General features: G+C 43.5%; 1 long non-coding RNA gene across 1 annotated transcript; it reads right to left on the bottom strand.

Moving 5' to 3' along the window:
- Positions 1-2,135: 2,135 nt before the first annotated feature.
- On the bottom strand, positions 2,136-26,412 carry LOC128135644 (uncharacterized). Its single transcript, XR_008233186.1, has 5 exons — positions 26,331-26,412; positions 9,656-9,805; positions 9,229-9,377; positions 4,321-4,432; positions 2,136-2,273 (listed from the first exon to the last, which is right to left on the bottom strand). It is a non-coding gene; the product is annotated as an uncharacterized LOC128135644 (long non-coding RNA).
- Positions 26,413-27,976: the final 1,564 nt, after the last annotated feature.

The following is a 27,976-nucleotide window of genomic DNA, read 5'->3' as shown; positions in this document are numbered from 1 at the left end:
GCTTTGCATCAGCAATTCAGTTAAATATTTTTAAATGGTCAGAATAGAGGCTGCTAAATAAAGAGGGCAAATTTTAACTATAAAAGGAGGTTGACAGGCTTTCTTAAAACAGTAAACAAATACTCCTGTAGCTTTACAGTAATCATGCAATGCTTAATGGCATCTGTTATTATAAACTTAACTTCTCAAAGTCTTCCAGATTTGTATTTTAGTGTTAGAAGTTTACTGAATCTCAGATCTAAAATGCTGTTTTTAAGCTGTACAGTATTACACTGCTAAATGCCTGGCTGGCCAGCCCTTAATTTTCTTGCAGTACTAGCCAAACCTGTCTACGTAGCAATTGTAGTAATGATTTAGACATGAGAAAGAATCTTGGGTATAAGCAAAGGAGGATTAAAAATCTCTCTCAGTTAAGCTTTTTTTTTTTTTTTTTTTAAGTTAAAATGTTCACACTAAAGGAATAATGAGTGGGACCTTTCATTCATCATCGTCCTTTCCTGGTACAGAGCAGGTAAGATTTGTAATTTCATAAAATACTAGATAAAGTTTGTAAACAAAGAAAATGCTAATTTATAAATGGAAAATAAAATGTCTATACCAAAGCCTAGGGCAAAGAGGCACTGGGAGTCAATGAAGCAAAAAGTAACAAATGCATTTCCTGTGGGATGATGAAATGCTACATGTGGTTCTCAAGAATCAACTCTTCAACAGCTGGGACTTCCCTTTCATTAATGCCAGCTACATGCATTACTGGGTCAACTGACAATACAATTTTAATCTGGATCAAATACGCATGCACCACTGTATTTCTGCATCTTCTGAACTAACAAGAGTGTGGGATGTAGTGTTAAAGCAGTTTTATACTTTCTGTTGACTGTAAGTTGACTGGAAGCAAAAAATCCCCCATCAAATCCTTTATAAAGCTGGCCGGAAGAAAGTTACTGCTTTAAAACAATGCTAAAGCATTTTGTTAGGTAGGATGTTTGCACCAGACCTGCAGTTTTACTATTTGTGCTAGTAACTTTTCTGATCCACTGTTAAGTACTCTGAAGCCAGATTTACCAAGCCATGTAACCACAGCCTGGCCCCTATACCTGTCTTGTCTTAGATGGCTGTTAGCTGTAATGGTAATAGCAATGCCAATGATGCATATGCTCAGAAAATAAGCATTCACTCCTTATTTCCAGCTTGGCATTATAATGATACGGAAATGGCTCCTCCAAAACTGGATATTACACATTGTAGAAGCCTATAGCATGGGCCATCTCTGCCTCAAAAAGGTTTTGAACCAAATATGCAAGAAAAAGCATCTTCTAAAGAAAAAAATCTTTTTAAGATTGAAGATTACAAAACCAATTAAAACCATCCAACCTGCAAAATGTCTCAGTGGTGGTTTATCTACTTGGCTAGAATATGTGTTCAGTGCACCAAAATCTCTTGATGAGTTTGCCAGGTGATTTGGATGAGCAAGAAATGGAAAATCAGGTGTACTCTTTGAAGTTGGCATATTTTATTCATATTAGGCATTTATGATCAAATATAGAGATTTCCCATAGTGAATAATAAAGCTTTTTTTGGTAGGCAATTGGACAATTCTGATTTGTATAAAAATCCTTCCTTTTTAAGCCTACGTAGCATAATCACAGAACCTGACAGTGTAATTGCAAAAATGTGAGGTTAAAAATGTCATTTATCTTTAGGAAGGAGATGAGGGTCCTCTACTGCTGCATCATTTCTCAGCTGCCCAGTAACATGATGTCCACAGCCAATTTGTACAGGATATTCATTTTATAGCCTGGCCCAAGGCAGAAAAAGAAATGGGCAGGCATTCACAGTGTTTCATTTCAAGGCATTCAAAGAAGTCTCCCAATAGGTGTCAGGTATCGAAGGCTGGACTCTTGGCTCCCTGGCAGACAGCGGGAGTTTTACTGCTGACCTCAGTGAGGCACTGAAATCTGTATTCCAGTCTAGACTAAGGAAAGAGAAGAACCATTACACACGGTTCATGACTGGGCAGGGCTTTTCTGCTCATCCTGACTTTTGATTCCCATTAAGGACTGGGGTCCCTGTTCGGTAGAAACACAGCTTGGGACTCTATTGACACGGAAAGGCAGATAACGTGTATGTGTACCTGTCAGAGAGGTGTGTGAGGCCACAGCAGTAGACTTGGTTGAGTGTGGGAACCAGAGTGAATCCGCCAGGTGCACAATGCAAAGGCTGTGCTCTGAGGTCTCGCAAGCAGACCTGTGCCTGCCTATAGATATATGTGGGATCTAGGAGGAAAAAAAAAAAAAAAAATGCATTGAGAGTCACAATCTTATACATTAAATATTGGGATACTAGATTGGGAGCTATCTCAGTCTCACTGGGGGTTTGCAAGGAAGGGCCCTGAAAGAGAAAGTAGGTTTGTGAAGTGATGGGCAATTAGTTTTAATAAGTAATTTACTGAAGTGATCCAAGAGTCTTATGTTTATAAAGGACCCATTGATGTTTAAGTCCTATTTTTACAAATGTAACAAACAGCAAGTATTAAAAGGTACTCTCGGGTGTGACCAGAAATTGATGCTGAATGAGGTTACTAACCTGAAAGAGATTTTAAGAGTATTAAAGAGATTTTAAACTGAAGTTGCAGTAAGGAATTCAAATTGCAGCTTGTTATTAAAGAAGTTGGTTTCCTGATGTCTGCTACCCTACTTACAAAGAACAAGTGCTTGGCTACTCTTAACATCTCTGCATCACGAAAACATTTCCAGATGATTATAACAGGTCTGTCCCTTTTTCGTTGTCAAGGGCCAGGTTATTTCCTACCGAGACAAAACTATGTAAAGGCTAGAACTTTGTACAGTTACTACTTAGCGTTTCTCACTGACTCTTTAGTGCAGAGGATGGCTGGGATTTGCGGCTCTATGAGTTATACTCCTCTGCATCCGTAGCGTCATCACATAAAACCTGAACCCCCCCGACAGCCTGTGGTGGCTGGGGAAGCCTCAGGGGCTTCTCTGCTTTGCTCCAGAGCTAGGCTCCCCAGCAAGGCTCCTTCTTCATCTCTGCTCTCACTGAATCCTCCCTTGAACCCACCAAATGCAGATCTGCTAGGATCTTTAGCACGCCCTTTGTCATGGTCTAACCCCAGCTGGCAACTAAGCCCCACACAGCCGCTCACTCATTCCCCCCCTGGCTGGATGGGGGAGAGAATCAGAAGAGCAAAAGAGAAAACTCGTGGGTTCAGATAAAGACAGTTTAATAGGCAAAGCAAAAGCCACACATGCAAGCAAAGCAAAACCAGGAATCCATCCGCCCCTTCCCACGGGCAGGCAGGTGTTCAGCCATCTCCAGGACAGCAGGGCTCCATCACGCAAAGCGGTCACTTGGGAAGACAAACGCCATCACTCTGAATGTCCCCCCCCTTCCTTCTTCTTCCCCCAGTTTTGTATGCTGAGTATGACATCATACAGTCTGGAATATCCCTTTGGTCAGCTGGGGTCAGCTCTGTCCCCTCCCAACTCCTTGTGCCCCCCCAGCCTGCTCGCTGCTGGGGTGCGGGGAGAAGCAGAAAAGGCCTTGGCTCTGTGTGAGCACTGCCCAGCAGAAACAAAAACATCCCTGGGTTATCAGCACTGTTTCCAGCACAAAGCCAAAACATAGCCCCATAGTAGCTACTGTGAAGAAAATTAACTCTACCCCAGCCAAAACCAGCAAACCCTTCTTCCCAAATATGTTTCTGTCTGTTCTTTCTTTGTGACACGACTGGGAACATCTGCTTCCTCCACAGTGGTTTACACCTTTCTCCAAGAGCTGGGCTGACACAGGGGCAGATCCCAGGAGCTGTCCCCCATGGCAGCATGCCTCCATCAAGTGACCACGTCCATCAAGCAACCCACCAGAGGAGTGAGACTCTGTCACAAAATAAATCCCATTGCCTTTCCATATACCAAAGGATATTTCTAAAACCTACAGCTGATGGCAATGCTTTTTGCAGCAATGGCAGCCCAAGAAACAAAAATCCAGTCATCCAATGCTGGGCAAAGATGCTGAAAGAAAACTATTATCATCTGATGGAGCAAATGTGTCCCAGCAGTCCCTGCTAAAGCAGAGGATCCCTGGGCCATCCCACCCTTCCACCTCTGCCAGCACAGCTCAAAGGGCAGATCACATGATGATTACTAGTGCCTTTTTGAAGCATGTTGTAGTATACCATTCATCTGCAGATTATTTCTTTTGTTGTTTATGCCCACTGTCGTTAGCAATTTGCATTTAATGAGTAGACTACATGTATTTTTATGGTTGATGTTTCACAGCAGCAAATAAAAAATACCTAACTGCATCTGGGCAGTGTGCAAGCGGATCCTAATCCTGTGTTGAACCAGTCCTGGAAGGAGTGTTTTCTGTCCTTTCCCCCCAAGAATGGAGCTTGAGCTGCCAGAAAGGCCTGCTGAGGAAAGAAAAGGTCATTAGCCACTGTAGATGAACTCAGTCTCTTTGAAGAGACCTGTTTGCTGCAGACTTCAGGAGACTGAGGATATTACGCCTTCTGTTACAAAAAGCTGTGATGGTTGAACAGCACCCAACAAATCACTGAGATGTCATGTCACCAACCTCAGCTTAGCAGACAGTGTAGGCGAGGACGTGTCATGTTCAGCATTCAGGCATCTCCTGGCAAATAGTTTTCCTCCCTCCACCCTGACCGCTCAGCATGTCAGCGTTGTTTTACATCCCCTTTGCTCTCAGCTACATTCAAACATGACGAACTTTTTTAATGCATGTGTTTTTAGCATCATTACACAATTGTTACACAAGCAATCGCTAGTTCATTGGGTGCCTTTTCTCCCCTCTTCCCCCTGCCTCCTAAGTGTCTGCTCGCAACAGATGCTAACGCCATTTTCCAGCAGCTAAGGAAGGCTGTGGTGGGACAGCAGAGGACCTGCTGACCGGCAACGTCATGTACTATCAGAACTGGGGGAACATGTGGGGAAGGTCTCCACAAGGAGTGAACGAAAAGGCCTATTTAGGGGAAATAACAGAAAGCATTGATAACAGCAAATGTACTTCAATCACTCACTAACAGAACTGTCCTTACACATCCTCCTCCATGGAGGCCCCATAGCTTCTTTTGCATCTGTGGAGAAATTAACAAGTTGACAGCCTAATCCAATTAAATAAGTTGGATGTAATAACAAAATTCAGCCATGTTATAATACACACGTACACAGAAGGAGTGATTTAAGGGGGTACAGGCTCTCTTAACTTTGGCATTCTCCACCAGTTGCAAACTTGACCCTTCAGCTCTGGTAACAATCTTTCAGTCTAGTACTTTTAATGCAATTAATACACAAGTACCTCTATCAGTATATCTGTCTACATTTGAAACAACTACAGATACATTTTTTCCTATGTCACATTGAAAACTTTTTACCTATTCACTTTGCTCTGCCTTTGGCAATTCCTAGTCAATGACAGGATTTATTTCTCACCTCAGACCCATTCACCCTCTTTCCAAGAAGCTGTCAAAAACCTTCAAATTTACTCATATTACTTCTTTTTCCCTATTCCACTGTACTGTTACACACAGTCCTATGCTCGTAAACCAGGGTGAACTGCTGTATGTGCAGCTTGTCCAACACCACTACAGAGCTAAAGGCAAAATGGAGGGTGGATTTCTACAGCCCAGGAGTTGTTTTGCTCTATCCTCTGCTAGAAGGCAGTTGCCTACCAAAAATGCTTCTCTTCTTTGAGCTTTGGTGTAAAGTTCAGACCAAATCCATCTGCAGAACAGTGATTCCTAAAAAGGTATGAAACCAACAAATATATCATTTTTCCAAATCATAGCCATACTAGGAAGATGGGAAGAATAAGATGCAGGGGGTCCTACAACTAGCTAAAAATCTACTGAAGTCTTTCTGGGCTTGCTGCAGCGCACAGGCTGTGAGTCAAAACTCCTGAGGCTTCCAGTTAAGAACTAAAAGGGAGAAATGATCGATATCATTTTTTTCAGTGAGTGATTAAGACTGCTTTTAACAATGCAGTCATGCATGTTCTGAACTAAAAGGGGTGATTCATTAGTTACTTGGAAGAGAAGCATCTTCTTTTCTCAGTTCAGCAGCCAGAGGGATTAGCCAGTGCCCCATGACCACAGCTGATTAACATGTAGAAAGAGAGGAGAGGAAATACTGGCTACTTTTGTCCCTGTCCCCACATCTGCAGTGCTCTTCTCATTAAAGCAAGAAAGAAATGGGGGAATTCTGTATTCAGCAGTGACATTGTTTTAGTCATATTTTGCATAAGTCTCACACCAGAGCTGGCTGCTGGCAGCTGCTGGCAGCTCCCTCCTCTGCCCTGCAGTCACAGGCGCCTGCATCCAGCCCAGAGCATGATCTTCATGGCCCTGCTGAGCAGCCTGAATAGCAATACCAGCTGCTCTGCACACCACTTTCTGATGTTGCCCTGGCACATATGTGGAAAATCTGTTCATCCTGATTTTTGTGATGATTGCCTCTTCTAAAATAAAAAAGAACAGTTATAGGTAGAACTGGCAAAGAGGATGATGACAATAATGTATTTTTTCTTATTTGAACCATATTGTTGCTGAAATGAAATTTATAACAACTCCTCCCAACTTCCCATCATCTTAAGTTTGCTAATGATAACCTTTCTTTTAAGATGAAGTCATGCGTACAGTAAAGAATATGCCGCTCCCAAGCCTTTTTAGATTTGGGTAGCTCCGCATTTTAAGGCATTCTTTGCAACGCCCTGGTGGTGCAATACCGTAGCGTGATGGCATAACCATCTGAAAGGTAAAGCTGGGATTTCTTACAGTCTTCTTTCTGGTGAGGAGAACTGATGTTGCCAACGACTGCATCCAAAACATTTCCAACAAGTGGAAATTAATGTTGCTGTCTTTTCATCATGACACAAGTTTAATTTATGGGCAAGTAGAAAGCAATTTTTTTCTGAAAAGATGATCAGAACTGTCACATGCAAGACCTACATCTCTGTCCCCTTTTCTCAGAGCCCAAATATCAGACACAAGTATAACTTCCATGCAACTCATTTTGCATGCTTCTAACCGCAGTCTCACGTAATAATCGTTTGGACACGCTGTACTCAGAAAACTGGCAGCAATTCCAAAATTGACATATGTGACAGACCTCTGGCACCAGTTTAAAGATGTTCAGTATCTGCAATGCTAGTATACATACAATGCCCTTGCATCCAAACATAACCACCACGCTACTCCAAGCATACTTATGTCCTGGATTCTACCAATTTCACAGAAACACTGCATCACACATCCCTGGGCTAAGCCTTTGTCTCACTGTTTCTCTCTCTGCTTTTGCTTAGTCTTTCTTTTGACCTAATCCTGGCTACCCCTTTCTGCCTTTCACCTCTCCTCCTCTGTCACAGGTTGCCTCCTTGGCTGCCACAGCACCAGCTATTTAAGCAAAATGATTTATCTTCTTCTCTGTTACTCATACCTCTCTCTTCTTGAAGAGGTCTGGGTGGGATGAAAGGAGATGCAGCCTCCACATCCCAGGACAACCCTGACCCACGTGAAGCGGTAGCAGCTCTAAGGGGTGGATAAGAAACCCCTGTCAGTCTTTCCCTCCCCAAACGCATTCCAGCAATATCCTGCCCTGAACGTGGCCTACCCTCAGCTCTCCTGTGCTGGCTGGTATTTATTACGAGCCTTTCATTACCTGAACCCCTTCTTATTTCACCTTGTCAAGTGCAGAGTATGCTTCCCATAATGATGGAGTGGAAAAGAGTCTCTGTAAGTGCCTGTTTAGCTGAGTTCCTGATAGAAAGACCACAGGGATTTTGGTTTATATTATTAATTAAGTAAGGGTGCTTAAAGCCTTAGCTACATAAATTCCATACAATAAAATTCCAAACATACAACTTGAAGCAAATATATACTACTGAAGTAAGAAGTTCTTTGGAAAAAAAATTAAGATTTTTTTTTTTTTTGCAATTCAAAAAGATGATATTTCAGTCTAAAACAAGGATTTTTTTGTGGTTTTGAAGGTCAAAAAAATGTCTCTTGAAAACCAAACAATTGAATTTAAACACAGCCAGCATTTCTTTTCATTAAATAGTGGAATATATTGATCAAAAGAAGGACCCTCTGTGAAAATCTCATCTTCAGTCAAAAAGTTTAAATCTCCTGAATATATGCACAGCACACATTGGACACCAAACGAAATCATCCTCATTATGTATATAACCATTGAAGAGCAATTTATTCCATAAAAAACCAGAGCATTATCAATTCCATATGTGAGGTGTAAGGTAACTTAGATTATTTTTTCTTTCACCATTATGGTTCAGCTTTCACCAGAAGCTTCAAAGAGAAATAAATCATTAGTCATTTAAATGGTGATATATAATACTCATATTTGTCATGTCTGGCAGGGTTTTGCTTTTAAGCTTAAGTTAAAGCAATTCATTTGTGTCCTAAGTGACATAAGTACATAAACTTCATTGCAGCAGATCTCTGATAATGCTGAACACAGAGCAAGGTCAGACCTTGGAAAGGAAAAGTGAGCACAGTCCTGAATGACTGTTGGGATTATTTTTTTCTGTAACTCAGGCAAACTTGTATGTTGCTCTTCTGACACTTCCTTCGAAATGGCTGCATCGTTCTAGCTAAAACATTTCCTGCCTTCTCCCCTCCACTCTCCACAAGAAACAGCCAGAGGCATTTATTTAGCATTGAAAACATCTGAACAATTTATTCATGTTTAAGAAAGTATGGAAGAACTGAAAACACTATAATTTAGTGGAAAGAGCTGGGCAGTCTTTTCCTAGGACTTAATACCTGTGCTCTGCATAATGGAAAAAGTGCCATTTTTCTTTATCAGTAATTCAGTGAGACTGTTACTCTGCCACTCTCTGAAAGGTCATCTATAATGGTTAATATATAACTCAGCGATGTGTCAGTTCTTCCCTAAAGTGTTATTTCAGGCACTGCAGGGGAATGCCCTCTGATATCTGTGCCAGAGCAAAGGTACGCTGGCAGATGCAGCTTCTCAAAGGGGGACTTCAGCCGCCAGGCCAGCTTGGGAACGTCTGTCTCCCATCCCTGCCTTGCCTCCGGCTGCTTCTTCACACTCAGGCTGCTCTGCAACTGTTGTTGGGGCTGTGCTGTAAATCAGGTCACTGAGCTGATCCAAGTTACAAAGAATCTTTTTTATTTACAGGGTTGTTCTTAATACAGGTTGCTTTTCTTACCAGAACGATGCCAGAAACCGCAGTGCTGGTGCAGCTGAGGAGGCAGGGCCCTGGGACGGGGAGGAGAGAAAAGCCGTCGGGATAGCAGGCACTGGCGAGGAAGCGTGCCTGGCTTCACGGAACTGCTGGCTCAGATGGTATCTCTTCCACTAATAAAGGTAGAATGCAGTCAGGAGGGTGTTATCATAAACCATTAACAAACAGAAAGTTCACACACAAAAGGATCATGCATTGGTTTAAAAAAGAATAAAACTAAACAGTAAAAATTGCTCCATACGTGACTTCTGCAGAAGAAGTAGCTATATACATAGGTGTTAGAGAATGTGTATATATATATACACAAACACACACACGCATACACACAAATATACATATACACACACAAAAATCATCTCTAAATTTAAAAGAAATGCAAAATATGTCTCACTTCAGAGTTTTTGCCAGCCTTCAAAGCCTGCATGCAGCTCTGATCGCCTGGATGGTCGGTTCATGATAGCAACAACCAGGAAAGCCTATAGAGGGAGCAGGTCGCCTTCTTTTCCTGAGTGACAGGCGTTTTCAACCTTAAGTGATGACCCTGAGAGAAAGGAGAGACAAAGGTAGAGGATGAAAATGTCTTAGGGAGCAGTCCCAAGGGCCAGAGCAGTTACCCTGCAAACAGGGGGAGCAGCAGCAGCAGCACCTGCCTCTCAGGGCATGGGCGAGAGGGCTGCAGATCCACATCTGCCGTCTTTTCCTCCTTCCCTCTTCTTCACGCTCACACTTTGAGCCCTACAAGGAGTCAAGAATCTCTGTGTTTTCCCCCTTCTGCAGTTGCTGGGGTGTCCCGGCACTTCAGCCTCTTCTCTGCAGGATGGAGATTTCCTGGATTGGAAATTGAGCAGAATTTCATCTTCCAACACCTACAGCCGAAGTAGTAGAGCACTGCCTAGAAGTAAGGGAAGAATGCAGCAAGAAAAGCCTAGCATTTCCTGTTGAACAAAAAGAATAACTAGAAAATGCATAACTGTATGTCACAGACAACGTAAGAGAAGCAGTATTAAGCAGAACCAATGCTAAAACTGCATTCAGAAGACAGAATATGCAGAAATATCAAAGAGTTTGTTATTGTCAGTAGAGGCTATGTGCCTGAATTGAACATTATGTTTATTCCAATTTACATGTGCATACACAAAAATTTCTAAAAATCTTTAACCCATGTATACCTGTATTGTAGGTCCAGAAAACTGGTAGTTATTTGTACAACTGGAAAGGTCAGAAGGCCTGGCCTAGTCAGAATTGCATTTGCTGAGCATGACACAAATCTGTACCAGGAGCATTTGCCTTACCGTGTTTATTATAGTCCAACAAAAGAGGGGATAAGATTTTTTTTCATTTTCTTATTCTTTTTCTTTTTGAAACAGATAGGGAGCTATGACCAAAAAAGTTTAACAGAAACTGGACCTCATCAAACAAACCCAGATTCAGCCTTTGAGATCAAAAGACTAGCAAGTAAAAAATACCTGTTTGGGAGCAATGACTTTCATAAGATGCTTGACTGAGTAGTGTATGTATTCTCAACTTAAAAACAATTACAAATGAAAAAATGGTGCGCAATACATGGCAAATACACGTCTTATTTACCATTTTGTACCTGTGAGTTCTCTTTGTAGAAAGACTGGCCACCAGAGTGTGCACCAGCTAACTTACTTTTCTGTAAAAATCTAAGAACTGGCATAAAGCATACAATATTTATACATTAAAATTACACTAAGACCTCTTCCCCCCACACGCTAAGGTCTAATAATACTTTAGTGTTTGTCTCTTGGGGAGCGAGAGCAGGTCTTAGGACTGCAACATAAATAGTTAAGCACAAGTCATGCAGCAGTAAAAGAGAAAAGGAACGCTCTATGCCCTTCAATTCCCAGACACTGCAGCATGAGGCATTAAAAAAAGTTAATATTACTTTTCCTCAGCTAACCCATATAACATGTTTCATCTTTTGATACAGGTTTGCCTTTTTTTTTTTTCTTGCATCATTAGAGAGAGGCCATTTGAGGAACATATTCTGCACAGTGATGTGATTCAGCAACTTTCTGGAAAACAAAAATGCAGCCCTTTTTTTGGTGCACTAATGAAACACAACTGGCAACAATTTTCTTCAAATTGTGCCTAACTGAAAACAGGCAATGTATCAAGTAAGCTGAAGCTCAGTGGTCTTGGATCACAATGTCAGTTTTCATGGTTTTTTATATGATTGAATATGAGCTGAACATACCCTGCTGCTGAAATCAGGCCAATGACAACAAATACATTACTGTACAAGCTGTTGCATTACCAAGAATGGCTCAGCAAATACATTTTCCTTCTTATCCAAATTCTAGGTAGCTTTTGTCCATACCAACGCGTGAGACCGTCGTTTCTGAGTATCTCCCAAGGGCATATCCGCAGAAAAGTTATCCTGCAGTTCCACGAGGGCAAAGTCCCCTGTCATGAGCTTGCCGCGTCATAACTTTTTTTGCACAAGGGCATCGAATGGTACTCAGTAACACCACCGTAGAAACACTATATAACTTTGCATATTTGGTATTCTTTACCCAGGAGTGCTCCAAGTCTGGGAAATGAGATCGGGATCAAAAAGCATTTGCCCTAAGAGGAACAAAACCCCCACACACAGTGACACAGAGGGTAGTCAAAAGAGTTCAGGAAGCCATAGTGCCCTGGTGCTTCATGGGCATGTTTCTCATCAAAAATATCCTAATAAAGAGATCCTTGTCTATTTAACCTGATAGAGGAGCCCTGTCTCCAGGCAGGCACGATGCGGTAGCCCTGGCGAGTGCCTGAGCTGGGATGTGCTGCGTGTCCTGGCTTAGGGCACATGTTGATTTTTCTTCAAGCAACATGTGGCCGTGGCAGGCAGCATGCGTCCCACGTACCACCGCCGACCTTCCTCGCCGCTCTGCAGCTGGCAGCAACCGCTGGCTTGTGAGGAGTGGGTGCCACCCGCTCCGTGAACCAGTCTGAAGGTGAAAAGCGCTGCGTAAGCACCAGCCGTTATTGTTACTGGCAGAGCTGCGTGGGGACCGAGGCTGCTTGGCTAACCACTAAGCAGCGTGGAGCCTTTGCTCCTCGAAGCACCAAGCAATATTCCCCAAACATATTGCCATTTGCAAAAGAAAGAGTCGTTTTGACAACACAGTCTTCCAGTGACTAAGTGGCCAGTGTGTTGCTGGCTTTAAATAGCTGGCAGAATTTCTACCATAAACATTGCTATCAGGCTATTGTATCTCAGCTGTAAAAACTTGCTCCAAGCTGATATTTGGCAAACAAGACCCAGCAAGATAATCCTTTTTTAAACACATTATCCTATTTGAGTAATCTACAGACATGTAAATCAAGAAGCCTGCAAGTGTGGGTCCCACTGACACCTTTGCTGATTCTTCTCTGCTGATGCTGCGGCCATCAGGCGAAGTGAGCATCCAGCCATCCCAAAGCACTTACTCCAGAGCTTTCCTTTTAGCTCCAGATGCCCTGAACGGTTCAGATAAAAATGCTGGGGAGGCACAGGGCAGAGCAGACAAGCTGCAGTCAGTGAGGAAACCCAGAGAAGAGTTTCCCCAGGAGAAAAGCCCATCTCCTGAGAGATAGCAAGATACCGATCACCTTTGTACACAGGTGAAGAAGAGCAGCTGCTGAAAATTCCCGGAGTCCTACCTAGCCATATACATGCTCCTTCCAGATCTGGAGTAGCCAACTTTTCCATATAAGTGAATGAAAAATTGCACCTACTTCTATCTCAGAGAAAACGTCTGCTGTTGCTTCAAAACTAAAACAGCTTCTTGGTCATAATGCCACAACACCGCACTGGCTACACAGTCCTCTTGTGTTTTGAAAGGTTTCCTGTGGACGCTACCACCTCTGACGAATGCTTTGGTGGAAAACACGTCAACCACCGGCCCTTCTGAATGGAGATTTCCAGATCTGCGCAGAATATCCCCGGGACAAAAAAGCGGTTAAATGCAGCAGGGCTGGAAAACTCAGCACTGAACAAAGAGTAGCAACTCTTCATGTATCATCATTAAAGTATTCAGGATTTATAGTCAGAAATACTCTTTTCATTGATTTCATTATTAAAAATCTGTTACAGCTAAGGTTTTTTTTAAATGCTGAATCTCATTTCCAAATGCCCTGAGGGAACAACAGCCACAACAATAAAATTAGGAACCCATTACTAAAGATAAAATTAGAATAACTAAGCTTGACACTATACAGGGAAAATGCAGCGTTAAAATGTATGAGGTAAAATGTTTTCTAACTATCCCAATGTTAAACTTCATTTTGTCCTTGGAATAAGCAAGGGCAAAAATTTGTGACAAGCTGACATTATTAAAACACAACTGTGTTTTGTGCAAGTTATGAGCTAAATCAGTATATTTTCTCAGTATAGTTAAGGCCAAAGAGGCTTAATAAGATATTTTAAATTAATTTTTAATTAACAAGACTTTTTTTTTTTAAATGCTTTTAAGCCTCCCTTCCTTCAGGATTGTGATTCAGGGAAGTACTGAGAAACAGATGGTTTACTTTTCAGTCCTGCTTACACAGGAAACCTGGAGACACATCTTAAATGAAAGAGATTCTTTGGCAAGCGTGGAGAAGCCACTGCTATCGCATCTACCACCTCCGTGGCAAAAGCAGCAGCAGGTGACAGGTACCCACCTCTCTGTACTAGGGCAACCACTCAGATACTTCCTAGTGAAATTTCCTAATGTTTCAGAGCGTACATACAACCATGCCCAGGATTAGAGTCAGGCTTCTCTTATCACTCCTGAACAAGTATCTTCGTGAGATGGACATTCTCACGCTGCCTGCGCACAGTGCACACACAGGTTGCACAGGCTGGAGAACGACAGTTCCTTCTCACAATTACATTGAAAAATGCACTCCCTTTTTTTTTTTTTTTCAGGAGCAAAAAAAGAAACCGTGTATTTCCAAAACCAGAACTGTGTTGTAATAGCCAAAACGGGATAACAGGGGCAGGTGGTTGTTGCAATCTGCTCTTCCTTCTCATATTAGGTAACTCCCCCCTTCTTCCTCCCCCTCTTCCAGCCTCGAACATGTGGCTGTCATAAACTCTTTAAGGGAATATTGTCAAATATATTCACCGAACATTCTGACACTGATGAAAAAAAATCATTTAAATGAAAAAAATACGGTCGTGAAAATACTCTGTTTAGAGCATTGCTTCACATTAGTGAACAGCTCATTTGCTATTCCTGGGTATTAGAGTTGAGCTCAGTCCTTTTGCAATAGATATTTTTAAATAAAGGTTAAAGAACATGTTTGTCTTATGTTACGTACTCGAAATGTCTGTGGAAACAAACAAGCACCCTCTTCTTACAGTAGTGTCTATAGGTCTTGAAACGAGCAGACAGACCAAATACACATGGGTCTCACAAACTGTTCTCCAGCAAAAATCTACACATATGAGCTGACTCCTTATCTCCACTTCAATCAAATGAGCTTATTGTTAAAGTTTTACAAAGCAACCCAGCAGCAAGGTGAAAGATGAAGAGATTATTGAATAATAGATAAGAACATTTTTACTCAACTCAGATGTATTCACATATCTGAGAAAGCACCAGGAAAAAGCCCTCGGAAAGGCACTGGCTGAATTCCAGCAAAAGCGACCCGACCACCAGTGCCCCACAAGGGATGGGGTGCTGGGGGGCCCCCATGGGAGGTGGCAGGGCAGAGCCCAGAACAGGGCTGCCGGGGGGGACACATGGGGGCACCCAAAGCAGCCCCAGCCCCGGGCACTGGGCACCTCCCTGGGGATGGGGAACTGGACCCACGGGCAGGGCTGTGGGGAGCTGGAGACCGGCCCTGCTGGAGCATCACTGGGGCAAGGACCAAGATGAAATGAATGAAACGGGGTCCTGGGCTGTAGGCAGGGCGGGCAGCCAGGGCTGGGGGTGCCCTCAGGGCCCTGACACTGTTCTGCAGAGGTGCAGAATTACTAAGAAAAATGTTCTCAGTCTTTCTGCTCCTGGAATTGATGAAGATAATATTTTTACTTCCTTTTCACTCATAGCTTTATAAGCCCAGCAATCCTGTCCTTAAATTTGCAGCAGCTGGAACTGTAAACCCACTCCCAAGGTCGTTCCTTCCCATCAGGATCCCTAGAATGTTGTTAAATGCAGGGGCAACAAAGAATTTGTAATGCTCTGGAAAGGACCTTCCCCACGCACAAAAGAAGGGAACTACCAAATTGTCCGATTCCAGCGCTGGTCTGCTTCTTACCCTGCATCCTTTAACCGAGTGAGAATCATTGCTCCATTATCATGGTCTGAAGAGGCAAAGATATTAAAAGATCTTTGCACTGCCTGAGCCAACCCTCTCCCTGTTGTCTTTCCCTTTTAATGAAGATCACAGGGCGGTTGACATCTTTGATCTCACCACAGATCCTGAGAGCCTCTGAAGAAGTGGAGGTATAATAACATCATTCACTTAAAAGCTAGGGAGATACTGACAGAAACTGCATCTACTGAAATAAAGTACCAGTGAATAATGAAGAGTCACTTGGATATTCAGAACTTCATTCATTAAAAAACATTTCTGAAAGGAACTGGTTCATGTGTCCCCGGGAATGCTAATACAAGAAGTGCCATGCTAAATCAGACTTGGCATTTAGTCTAGAATCAAAGTAGTTGCACATAGTCCATCCTCCTGCAACACAGACTATAGAGCAGAAAAGCCCTTATCTTACCTCATGTACAACTATGAGACTATATGCAATAGTGGGGTAGAAAATCTTTTAAAAGGCAGGTAGGCAGGTGTAAACAGGGGATACTTATCTCAGTAGTATGCGAGAAGCACAGACCATCACAATGTAATGATATGACAGCCCCAAAAATACTGTGCCGTTTGAAAAGACCCAAACTTTGGTCCTTTGGGGAAGGGACAGCCATAAACCTGCAGCACCATGGAGCTCAGCGCTGCCTGATTTACCTTGCTTTTCTGACAGGAAATTTTCGGTGAACTCTTTGCTCCCCTAGCTAGACTGCTGTAGGCAGTGGAGATAACACGTTCCAAATTAGCTTGGATGTTTCTAAGTTATACCTTGGGTCCTGGAGAAAAAGAGCAGATACGAACTGGTGCTTGAGACTGCAGCAGAGACACAGCCCAGCATTTCTGGACCTTTGTCCAGAAAAGCGTATCAGCACATATGTAGCTGTAAGCCTCCAAATAGACTTGGCAACTGCATTAGCTTAATAATGGTGAAGCATGTTGTGAGCTCCCTTCTGGACTGGGAATTATCTCTGAAGGGTTTTATAAAATGCAGTAGAGCCTCGCGAAGCAGAAAACAATGGTTATTCAGTTTCTTTCCCTTCCACCTGGATGCACTGGAACTAGGATGGTTTGGCATAAACCCCAGACATATTAAAGCAAATGCCAGAGCCCATCAAAGACCCAGCAAAGTCAGTTTTGGGGGGTATTGGCAGGTACAGACAGGGCACTTGTCCCAAAGCCAGGCAAGCCCAAGTGCCAGGTGACAGAAGTCAGGGTGAACACTGGCAACGTGTGAGAGGGAGCCCCACATCATCTTTCTGTGAGGACTTGCCCAGGATATTGTGTCACCGCAGTGTGCAGGGCCCAGAAGGCTGCTGCAAGTAGCACAGCTTAGTAAGGAAATAGTGGTAAATAAATCTGTGCGTTACATTCTCCTTCTGGTGACAACCCTTTTCAAAAGAAACCCACAACAAGCACCTTCAAGAGAAGAAAACCACATAAGAGCCCCTCACAGAATCCCAGCCTGTACACATGCACACACACAAACACACAGACACCAGCGTATTTATCCAAAACAATCTCACATAGGATCTCATTTCAGATCTTGCAGATCACATGGAGGTGGAGGGTCATCCACATGCAGATCCACTGCTTTCGCAGCTGTTTGGACCCACCATCTGCATCTTCTGCATCCCAGCTCCCTCAAAGCGAAGTTTCAGAATGCTGAAATACTGAAAATCTCCCTGCCTGCAGACTGCATCATTTGGAAACGGCTGTGGTAGCTGATCTTCACCCCTGTAATTGTACCATTTGACATCTGAAGCTATGTTTTCATTTCTGGGGAATAATGCACATGCCTCAACTCCCTTCTCAGATGTGTCATCCCACTGCTATTCCTTTCTTCTTTAAGCTACAGTTTGGTATTCTTTTAAGTGAACACAATTGCCAATAAAGCAGTCCCCGCTTTCTCCCACTCCCACATCTTCTCCCAGATCATCTGTTGTACTGTGCCATCATAAATATTTGTGTGGCTACATGGTGAACCAGATCAGGGAACTGATCCAGCTGAAAAACAGCCCCTAGGGAAAAAAATATGCAATTTTTTCCAATATAGTTCCCCACAAGGTCATACAAATGCTTGTGCTGCAATTGTAAGGAGGTTTCTGTAAGCACAGGAATAACTGACTGAGAAAAGAAAGGAGGAACAGTCTGCTTTTTTAAGCAGCTCTGCTGGCCTTAATGTGGTGCCATGGTCTGGCATTTGCTTTCACCAGCATTTGTCCCCAGAAAGCACACAGAAACCCCTGTTTTGGGGAGTACACAAGCACAGAGCTACTGAATGTTCCTCCTGCATGCCCAGGGAAAAGTTCTTTGCACAGCGATATCTAATTGTTGCCTGCATTTGAGGCCAAGACCATAATCTCCGAGACAGTGTCCTTACACCTGAAGAAGAGCTTTCTCCTATCAACAACAAGCTCAGAGACCCTTTGGAGTCAACTGGTAGCACTTCATAGGCAAACAGCCTATCTCTCCTCCTCTCACTTTCTCCAGATTTGAGGACTGATGAGACAGAATACTGCCTTGTTACCTGTTCCACAGCCCTGTATTGTAAATGGGAGGAAAAAGTCTGGAAGCATTACTATTTGATTGCATTTTATCAAAAAAGCTTTTTGAAAACAGCTCACCTCCCCATTTAACAGTTTCTAATAAAGTAAGCCTGAAACTACAGCCAGGAAGTCCTGACACGAATTCCCTCAATTTCATTTCTTTTTGTCTCATTTTCTTTCTTCACAATAAAGTGACAGCTCCACTGCTGATATTTCTCAGGATAGGTGTGATAATCTTTTGTGAGACACTGAAAATTGCAGTTAAATGCAAGCTTGCTGCTGAATAAAGCTGTACAGAATACAAAAATGTCCTTCCTTTGCCTCCTCCACTTCAAAAAAAGAGAGTCAAGAATTACTGTTTTCTCCCTACTGGTTTGTGGTGTGAGACAGTGAGGATACGAAACTAGCTGATCCCATGAGTGGGAGAACTGACTACAAAGAGAACTCTCTTCTTTTATTGTTTCCAGCAACTGTACAATTAACTTAAATTGTGGCTATCTTTTCGCCAGTGGGCTTAATGTATTCAGACTAAGGGTAGTGTGTAAGGGAACGTTACAATTTTCTGAAGGGACTGCAAATCAGCAGTCTTCCCTGAAATCGTATACCATCGCTTACCCTTCACTGAACCAGAAACTCGAAGGCAGTGTGTTATCATATGCTAGGGGACTTCCTTCCCGCAGTGTCTGTGCCGAGGCGAACTTGGGAATAGAGCTCTGACACATACGCTGATGGACATATTTAGCTTGAGGCAGTTTATCCAGCAAAGATCGGGGGAAACTGTGCACAAAGATAACAGGAAGGGACTGATCCTGGTCATCTCTGCTATTTGGGTAGCTCTGCTATTTCTGGAGAAAGCCGAGCAGGACTTGGCTATGTAACAAATGGGCGAGCATTTTTAGACATTAAATGGGTTTGAACTCTAGGGACCCTAGAGAATGTAAAATCTACGGCTGGGCAGAGACTGTGTAAGGAAGTCAGAGGTTTGTTTTTAACATATCCTTGGGAAAGCCGGAAAGAAGAGCTGCCTTGAACTTCTCCTCCAATTCAACTGCCAGTTCCCCAAATTTCATTCTGTCTCTACTTCTGGCTGTAATAGTGTGGCTGTTGGAGCTGTGATGGTCTCAGGACATAACCAAGGTACCATTTGTAAGGACAGGTCCTGGGTTTTATTAAATTGTGTATTTGGGGGGAAAAACCAGACAGATTTTCAGGCACAGAAGCCCACCTCCATGTCACTGAAAAGTCAGTGCACTTAGAACTGTGTCTGAGCTTTTTCTAGCTACATCTGTCTAGTAAAAGACATTACACCTCCCTTCAACACCCCTCTCCTTGATTTGATGCTCAGCTTGCTCTCTCCCCAGTAAAACATTCTCTAACCCTATCTCCATTCTGACAGCACTCCCAGTCTTGTCTGGGCCCACTGAGTTTTCATACCTTAATTTCCATCTTTCTTCCTGTTCTTCTCACCCTGCCCCACCACCTCCTTAAGACCTCGCTGAGCAGATCCTCTGGATCCTCCACTCTTATTACACTGAAGCCCCTTTGGCAGAGCCCTGTCAGGCAGGAGCAGTTCCACAAAACTTTATCTTCTGCAAGGCAAAGCCACCAGAGAGATTCCTGTCCGGCAGAGCCGCTTTGTCTGCCAGGCACTGCCTGATAACTGCACGATGGTGCTGTGCTGCTGACTATATCACTACAGCCATCAGGAGTAAAAATAACGCTCAGAAATAAAGTTCCTTTCAGCTTTGATCATTTCAGCGATAGGGTTCAGTCCGCTGCCTGGCATACAGTCACAAAGGTAGAGCCAGAGGGATGAAGCGGGGATGGGAACGAAAGGCTGAGCGTAGGTGAAGGAGGAAAGCGGTGGGGTGACATTAGGGTATCTGCACCCTGCAGAGAACGCCAGTGGGTCAGAAAGGAGCTTTCTCAGTAGCAAGGAAGCAGCCAGCATACAACAGGCAATATTTCCCCTGCGGTACATAACACCACAGCATTTTGTGAGCTTTGTCTGCAGCTGCTGCGTAGAAAATGCAGGAACATTTTGCGATATTTTTAACATTGTTATGTCATAGCGTTCCCCAGTTCTGCATGAATGGTTCAAAGGGACAAGAAGAGGTTAGCACCCTGTTGAGTGAGGGGAAAAGAAAGGCAAGGGAAGGAAAATTCTCAAGTATTTGCCTCAATGGGCCATCAAGAACTGAAGAGGGCAGCACCCTGCAGACATGCACAGGTTAGCAGCACAGCGAGGAGGACCCATCGCACGCTACTTTTCTGCAACTGAAGTGAAGACCAAAGAAAGCCTGTTGAAAGAAGGGTGCTGGGGGAAGAAGGAAGAATTTCTAGTAGTGCTCTGCAGAACAGCGAATCTACCCATATTGAAGCCTGGCTAAGGGCTGTGGTGAAGAGTAGGAATGCCTTAGATAGACAGGACAAAAGGATAAAAAAATGCCCCAGCCTTCTGCCTAGTGCAGACCGTATGGACATTTGAGCTGCCGATGAATCAACATGAATCAGCCCTATTATACCACAGACCGTAACCATGATGTAAACCGAGGTGATGCAGCAGCTGACTCAGAGGCACCTTGCACGTCCAGGGTGAGGCACAGAGCTGGGGACAGCAAGCTGTCAGCAATCCCTAAATAAACTCATAAAGTCTGGGCAACAGGCCCAAGGGATTTTGCCCTCTCTAGTTCAAATAACCAATACCTATCATGCCAACCTGTAATGTGCAAAGGCTCACTGACTTCCTTTAAAAGAGCAAGCCCTCCTTCAGGATTGATTTGTCTCGCCAGTGAGGTCGCTGACAACAAGTAAAGGTGCTGTGGCTACAGCCTGACCCACCACACTCAAAGGAGACAGGGACTGGCCGTTACGTACGATCTTCTCCGAGGACCGGCCGAAGGGTAAGCAGGGACATGTGTAAAGACTGGTGTCACTAGCAAGAGCTGCTTGACAGGACATAAACAGAAATCTGAGAGACTATGCAATAAACTATGTGAGCCTTTAAAAAGCAGCTCTGAGCAAGGGTTGCTGTGTGAACTTCACCACAGACATCCGGCAGCAGAGCCACATAAGGCAGCAAACCACACAGCAAAATAATAAAGAACACATTATATTTCAGTGGCATCAGTTTCCCAGTCCAGTCTCTCACATGGTGCTATGAACAGCTGTGTTGGCATGGAGAAAAAGGCCATCTGGCTTGAGATCTCAGCTGGGATCAGGTCTGCCACCAGGGAATGAGAAGCCCAAGAGGTCCTGACCCTCCGCTATACTTCTCTGAAGTACAGTTTCTCTAAAATATCCCTCACATGCTGCAGATAATAATTTGCTGTCGGCTTGTAAGGAATGCAACTTACGTGGCTCTCCCTGTGTCACACTCAATGCTTGCTGGCAGGCAAGAAATGCAGGCAGAGCTGTCACAAGAAGATTTGGGAGCATCCCTCTCCCAGACCATCCTACTGTGGTGCTTCTTCCTGCCTTTCACGCTCCTGCTAGTTGCCACCGGGGACCTGCAGGCCCCGTGTCTGGGCAGCAACAGCTACCAGCATGCCCTTACACATCACCCTGGCTGGATGCTCCCCAAGTTGTGACACCCTGCATGAAGCCCCTGCGTGGTCGATGTCCCCCTTGGCCTGGCTCTGGCCATGGCTCTGCATGTCGGTATGCTTCTTTCCTTCTTCACCACAAGCCCCTCTCTTCAGTACAGATCAGATCCAGATAGAGCTAAACATGTTCACGTTAGTAATAGGATGAGGCTCTCAGATCCCCATGTTAAACCTGGACACAAGTGAGGACTGTAGTAAACCAGGGATGAGATTCATCTCACTAAAACTTTTGATGCCTTTAATGTAAACACGCAAAACTGAGCTAGCCGTCTAGACAACCTTTTTACTGTGGAGAAGCTCTTCTAGAGTACAACTCATCTGAATTAATTTATGTATCTACCTTAGAATGGGATGACTCACGCAATGCAAAGTATTTATTCCTCACCATTGAATCCATCAATGAATCCCATTCTAGATGTCAAACAAGTGGAGCTGTATTTGCTTGCACCATTTCTTACAAATACCCACTTGGATACATTTGTCAGCTTGGAACTGTTTATTCTGGTTTCATTTGCATAGCTGGAGTTGATTCTCACCTAAACATAGCAAAACTTTAGAATTAGGTCTCCCACCTATACTTTCATGCATATTAAAAATATTTTTTTTTTTTAATTGAAATTGTGCAGGCTGCTAATTAAGTGAGCTACATCACTCTGAGCACTGGACACAGTACTCTCTCTGGCCTTGGATCTCTTTGTACAGTATGCTGTGGTCTTTTTCAATATTATCTCATTGGAAAGTAGCAGGGGCTGACAGAGCTGGAATACCAGAGGGGACACCTCAGACAGGTGGAAACTGCGGACTTCAGCACTCTCTTCGGTATCTGCATTACTGCAGCTAGAGTGGGGGCTACCCTGTCTTTCACTCCCTCTGCATTTTGCGCCTGAGGCCAGGCACCTAGAAGGGAACATTGCTCTCAACACCAGCATCACGGCAGCGAAGAAGGAAACAGAGGTATATATTCAACATAGCTAATCAATCTACTACCAACACATGGTGGCCCTGATGCTGAGAGATGATAGATGGCTTTCAGGATAGTCCTGCACCACAGAAGGCACTGCCTGCTTCGTCACTGGCTATGGAAGAACAGGCTCAGTAGCATGGGTATCACAGAGAGTTTGACAGTGGTGCAGGTACGGCATTGTCTAGTATTTCTACCTAGACATCATTCTTTCAGCTTTCACATAATTTACAATTAAGCTGTAACAAATCAAAATACAATAGTCTTTACGCAGTGCCACGTTTGGAATTCTTATTTAGGACAAAGCAGAAAAGAATAAAGAAAAGTTGTGACAGCTTTCTTCTTACTAAACAAAAACTGGGTGGATGTGATCTGGCTTTTACTATGTTGAGCATATCAGATCGTCAGAGGGCCTCTATCTCTGTTGGACAGAGAGATCTTAGCTTTGATTCGTGCTCTTGAAGAAATGTGTGCAACAGCATGACAGAGTCAAAGGATGCCTGAAACAGGATTCAAGTTCGAATCATAGAACCACAGAACAACTGAGGCTGGAAGGAACCTCTGGAGCTCACCTAGTCCAATCCCCAGACCAAAGCAGGTCCACTGCCAGCACTGTATCAGGTCACTTGATCAGGTTTGCCCTTGGTCTCAGAGCACTTTCCTGGGACTGAGGCTTTGGCAACCATGATACTTTTACCAGCTGAAGTCGTTCCTACTTCACCTCCAGTCCTGGTTCTTGCAGTGCCCTCCCAGCACAAACATTTATGTAGTCTCCTAAGGAAGTGATTCAGCTGAAATATAATCTGTACCTCCAATATAATAATCATTTTTTTAGCTGGAATGGCTCCCCAGTCCAACTTATTCTGCAGTCCTACTCACAACTGTGCTAGCATGGTGGAGGGAGAGCCAGACAAGGACAAGCAGCCAAGAGGAGGAAGGGAAAGGAGGAGGAAAGAGCGAGGAAAATGCCTGCCTGAGCCAGAGCTGCAGATTAATGAATTCTGTGCCAAGCCCAACCCTCAGAGAAGCAAGATTCAATTCCTGTTCAAGCCTCTTCACAACTACAATTTCCTCTTCTGTACAAGGGAGAGGTGGCTGACTTCAGAGAGTTTGCAGATGAAAGATGAAAGGCACGATAGGTATTGCTTATTGACTATTTCACACCCACTGAACTTATTGGAAAACTCTACCAAATGTATAGGAACCAGGTGAATCTGTACATCTGTTAGAAAGGAGAAGCAAGCATAAAGTTGGCCTGAACAGCAGTATAAAAGAAATAACATTTTCCAAAGGAAATAGCCAGACTGGCTGAGCTCGAGAACCTGGGGTGCCTCCACCCAACATCTTGTGGAAAGGCACTTTCTTCAGACTTAGATCAAGCCTGAACAAAGCTGGAATGAACTCACCTACCTTGGCTCCAGCTTCCCCATTTTCACAGTATTTCCATATTTGTCAAAAGGATTCAAAATGTTATTCAAAATAACTGACAAGGAGAGCAACCACTGATCAAAATAATCTGAGTAAATTCCAGAGTAGTACCAGATTGCTACTGATGTGCTGAAAATTCAAGCAATTGATCCTCATTAGTGCTACTACCAACATGCAAAAAAGACCTGATTCATCCCATCTAGCAGTAGGTATTTAACACAGACATCTGAGTTGGAAGCCAGATCACACTAGTCTCTCTGTGTAGTCCATGAAGAGTAACAAGCAGCCCCTGAAGGTAATTCACCTCAACATCTAACTTACCATTTCTGTATAAGCCCATCAGAGGTCAAGACTGCCCTGCAAGCACTACTCAAACGCTCATACTCATCACTAACCAGTGCGAGGCTAGACGCACTGCCCTGTCACTTTTGAGTCCAATCTCAGACTCTCATTTCTGCTGGCCAGAGTTCAAAATGCAATTTGAAAGCCAAATACAGATTGAACTAAAACTTGAGTTGCCAGAGACTATGCTTACTAAAATCAACCCAATGCTGAAGCTTGAGCTTATTTTTAAAACTACCTGATTGACACTGATCTGCCCAGATTTAAGGATGATGCTCCTAACCAGAGTATAATATTCCCACATAGATTCAGCAGAAGCTGAGGTCTCCAACCAGTCCTGACTCTCATCATTACCCTGACTTTAACATTAAATGTATCCCTATAAAGGCTTCCAGTCCTACCAAATGTGGAAGTAGGAATAAGCTCCTGGCTCCTATCTGACAAAATTCCTAATTCATTTCAGCACATGTACCACGTAAGTAGTACAGAAAAGCTGCCTTAACAGCAAGGATTGGCTTTAACTAGAACCCTGTACCAAACCTTTAGCCTCTGCCTACAGCTATATCACTGATTACAGGTTCAAACTGAAGGGTGACTAGGAGAGCCACAGCCCTCAGATCAAAGATATCTAAGTACATAATAGACACAATACACATGTTGTATACAGACTGACATAAACCAAACTCTGTACTGACAGTATTTCTCACAGTTAATATCAAAAGCACAGTTGCATTCTTTTTTAAATAGAATACAGTATTTAAAATTAATATGTTCTCTTCCCAAAGTATTAAGAGTAACTTAATTTTCTAGGATTGATTCTATGGACAAGACCTGTATAATTAAGAAAAGGGAAAATGTCCTAATTCTACTTCCCTGCTAAATCACATCCCGCAAATTACTGCCTTATTCAGAAAGCCACACTCACCCTGCTAATTATAAATTCTTCTCACCCAATTAGGTAATGGAAATAATAACAAATGACTTAAGCAACTAATCACAGCTAAATAGCGCACCTTGTATTGTGGATACCAAGTATTCCATACTGCAAACATACTCACGAAATATGAACAAGGAAAGCGCAGTCTGTCTCCACAAACTCCACAAGCGGAAGAGGTTAGGTTCACTGAGCGAAATGCAGTCAGTAAAAAAAATATTTGGGACTAATATGAAATGTAATCAATATGTCATCATTCAGAAGCTTTCAGCTCCAGTGCATTACTTTATGTTCAAGATGCTGTATAAGCTGTTTTCTGCCTTTGTACCATGCTACTAAAAGATTTTACAAGTGCATAAAGAGATCTCAGCAAGACCTGTGAGTAGAATATTTCTGTCTGACTTACTCTAAAAGCATGCAAAGTGAAAGACCAGACTGAAAACTGATTACACTGCTTTTAAACATATCCCTGAGTGTCATGTACAGGCTGCACAGTGACTGTCACATGATTATTACGTAGAAACAAGCTAATCTTTGGTGCATGTTAGCTTGAGGCTTTCAAAAGGCATAATGTATTTTCATGTTACCAATCCTGATTACAAAGAAAAATTTAATAAAAACTCTAATTAGAAGCACTCCTGGATATGAATATGCTGAACATGGTTTTGCACTTTGAAATCCAAGTGCTAGTACATTCAGCTTAGAAATTAGCAGATTCTGGCAGCTAACTGGCCAGCTAACTTAATCCCTAGCTAGCAGATTATTTGCAATAGTTCACGGATAAAAGGACAGAAGAAGGATACCAAACCTCTGCCTTTGCAGTGCAGTATTAAAATACCCCTGTATGCTCATAAGCAGAAGTACAGTTACCATATAAAAGCAGGAATAAAGAGGGAGGAAGAAAGATCAGTTGCACCTTCTGGTAATAAGGAATGGCCAGCGGTCCAGACACTCACCTCTGGTTTGTGATACCTGACTCCAATTCCTTGCCATGCTTCAGCTAATCTGCGTAGCACTGGGAGACCCACTGGTTGTCTCTGTGCCTTCTCCTGTAAAATGGCAACAGCAGATCACTGTTACTCCATGGGCATGGCATAAGGAAGCCTAGGGAGAGAGAAAGAGAGAGAGAGGTGCTGAGATGCTGTGAGTATAGCCAGATGTGTAGCAGAGGAGATTTAACAGCTGGTTGCCTTAGGATGCAATGGTCCTGCTCCTCCACTTTCCTTCTCCCTTTTCCTTGCCCGTATCCCCATTCCCAACCACACAGCCTCAGCTCCTCTCTTGTGTAACTTCTGATGCTCTGGCTGTACAATAAAGCCAATTCAACTCACTAAGCAGCAAAAAGCTATTCTTTGGTTTGCTCTGAGGTTATTTTAGTCCTGCCAAGTTGAGTCAGGTCACTGGACAGCTAGATGAGTCCTAGAGACAGTGGAGAGGACAGCCAGAACTATGTAGCCTGAAGAGGGAGGAACAGAGCAGGGGAGAGCAGCAGGATCTCCTCTCTTCAGCATCAGTAATTCACTACACTGGGAGCTATAGCATGTAACTGCCCTTGACTGACAGGCACCTTAGGTAGCAGCACACCGGTACAGAGAAAAGCAGCAGCTGTTTACTGCAAGAAGTGGTGATTAAGGCTTGATCCAGCACAGACACCAGAGCTCCAAGAGACTCCAAGAGACTGACGAAGAGATCACAAACAGTATAATGGAACTGGAGCTTGATATTACTTTTTGAAAAAAGACTGAAACTGTAGCAGCCCAAAAATATAGGCAGGGAAGTTTACTGCCAGCTAAGAAGAATACACTCTCTCTCTCTCCCTTCCTCAACACAGAAGTTATTAAGTCTTGGTTTCAATTGACTGCACAGCGTTACCCCACCAGATTTGATACTGTCGTTCAGTTTGCTTGCAAATAATACCATTTTCCTAATCTCTTCTGCTTTCATAACATGCTTCAAAGACAGCCTGTGCATTTGAATAAGGGGGTACCAGGTGGCCATCTTCAGCAAGACAAAGCTTTGGGTCTGTGCAACAGTACGTAGTAAAGACATTATTTCTGGACTGGATGCCCTTGCATCCAGTGGGGCCCCACAGAATAACCTGGGGCAAATTAAGAATTGTTGTTAGATTTGGCCTAGTGTTCCACCAAATTATAACCAATGTGTTATAATAAATGTGTAGCGATTGTGTGATTTGGTGTGCTTGTGCCCCTTCCAGAACGGCAGGGCAACAGCACGTATTGCTCTTACATCTTACTGCCGTGAAAGCTAAGGCTGCCACTATTTGATGCACAGAGGCCTTCTAAATCCGAAGCATACGTACCATGCACCTTGCTGTGGGGGACGGAATATATTCCCGATCACCGCTGACTCCATCCATAAGAGGGCAGTGATATGCACGTACAACACATCCACCATCCCCCTAAGCCTTGGGATGAGACCTGGGTAAATACAGTTAAAAGCACGCCCACTTCTACAGAAAACAGCAAGGACGGGCATGAGCCTGTTAGCATCACCCCTGCCCACCTTCCACTTACCAGCCTGAGTGACTAAGCCTTCATTTAAAGCAGGATCCCTTGGGAAGCACTGTCAGCACACATATGGA

This window comes from Harpia harpyja, chromosome 23, assembly GCF_026419915.1.
Source record: "Harpia harpyja isolate bHarHar1 chromosome 23, bHarHar1 primary haplotype, whole genome shotgun sequence".
NCBI classification, from domain to species: domain Eukaryota; kingdom Metazoa; phylum Chordata; class Aves; order Accipitriformes; family Accipitridae; genus Harpia; species Harpia harpyja.
This window is presented reverse-complemented; position numbering and strand designations above follow the sequence as displayed.